General features: G+C 52.1%; 1 protein-coding gene across 1 annotated transcript in view; it reads right to left on the minus strand.

Annotated features, from left to right (window-relative positions):
- PTBP1 (polypyrimidine tract binding protein 1) overlaps positions 1–746 on the minus strand; it is a 19,697-nt gene extending 18,951 nt beyond the window's left edge. Inside the window, exon 1 of the mRNA XM_009078537.1 lies at positions 509–746. The gene's annotated coding sequence lies outside the window, so the exon portion shown is untranslated. The remainder of the gene's footprint in view (positions 1–508) is intronic.
- Positions 747–1,693: the final 947 nt, after the last annotated feature.

Raw genomic sequence — 1,693 nt, forward strand, 5'->3', positions numbered from 1 at the left:
CAGCAGATAAGGAGCCTCCTGTCAGCACTCTGAGTTTCAGGGCTAAGTCTGCACTTTCCAAACCTGAGACCAGAAGGGCAAAGGTCATATTTACTGTACTCACGAGAGATAAAATTCAACAGCTAAACACTCCCTTTTTGTGGCAGGAGGATTTTTGACTGCACAGGAATTCACACAAAGGAAATGCAGTTCTCCAAGGAAAGGGACCATTTCTCCTTGGAGAAGCATTGTCTGCACACAAGAAACAAGCATAGCTTGACATTTGAGAAGGGGAAAGGGCTGTTTCTAGATGCAACAAAGTTGATAATTAATGTCCAATGCCAAGAGCTGAATGCTGAGCCATATTATAAGTTTTAAATGCACATGAAACTAAATGACCTTCTGGTTAAAACCAATTTACATGGTACCAGAGATAACCCTTTACAGCTGAAGATCTACATTTGATGAAGCCAAAACTAGGTCAGATGCTGAGCAGTGTAAAAAGAGAGAAAAAGTGAGAAGTGCCTACCTTTGTACCAACTGTTATATCTTGGACAATGCTGTAGAAAAAAGAAAGAAAAGGATTAAAAAAGTTAGATAGGTTTGCCACAAAAATCCAGCATAGTTTACAGTAGTAAGAAAAAAAGCAAGTCAAAGTGCACAGTTGTCGTTGCAGGTGAGCCAAGGACAGTTCATACAAAGGAATTATTAGATGGTGATGGTGGAGACCCAAGACCCAGCAGTGCCAGAGAACTGCAGCTCTCCCACTCCCTACGCAGCGCCTGCTCCTCCTGCCAGGGCAGGGGAGTGACCCCAGCCCAGCCTGGGGCAGGAGAGACAGCCCCGACTGACTGCACGAGGGGCAGCGCCAGGAGAGCTCCATCCCACACCCTTCTGCAGCCACTGACCCCCTGACCCACACTGCTGCCCAGGCTGTGTCCTGAGGCCAAGGTGGATCCACAGCAGGGCCCGAGCAGCACAGCACCCACAGCTCCCGGGAACACCCCTGCACAGCATTTCTCCATCCATTCCAGTAAAAAACTCTCATTAAACTCTGCCTTCAGCCTCCCAAAATGAGACTCTCACTAACCAAGATGGAACAGGCCAGCTCCTGCCAGCAGTGACTGTACACCACCACACACACCTCCTCAGAGCGAAGTCTCCCACCAACCCCTGGCTTGCCTACAGCCTGGCACACTAGACATGTGTGATCTTCCAGAGCCTCACAGCACCTCACCTCGCACTGCAGATTGCATCTTTTCTTAGTCAACTCCAACCTGTGCAACAGCAGGGCAGAAAAGGCCATTCTGGACCGACACGTACACAGCACTGCCTGGTCCAACACCTCTTCCCAGAGCTCAGGACCAGCAGCGGTCAAGTGACCAACTGCTGTGGCCCCACGGACAAGGAGACACAGGGCAGGCAGCATGAGAGCTGAAGTGCTCGAGAACAACTCCACACGACGACTGAATCGAGAGAACTCACATTTCCTAGTCCTTCCCTCCCTCCTGCAACACTTCCTAATTTCGGAGGGAATGAGATCCGGCTGGTGTCCCAGCTCCAGGGCAGCCCCAGCCAGCTCAGCTCCTGCACTTCCTCCTCCCCGACCTGCCGTGTCATCACAGCCCAGCGGAACCACAGCCCGAGTGCTCCGGGTCTCCAGGGCAGCTCCCGGGCCGGGCTGCGTGTGGGAGCCGCCCCCACCCTGGGGTCT

Source organism: Acanthisitta chloris, unplaced genomic scaffold, assembly GCF_000695815.1.
Source record: "Acanthisitta chloris isolate BGI_N310 unplaced genomic scaffold, ASM69581v1 scaffold27307, whole genome shotgun sequence".
NCBI classification, from domain to species: Eukaryota; Metazoa; Chordata; class Aves; order Passeriformes; family Acanthisittidae; genus Acanthisitta; species Acanthisitta chloris.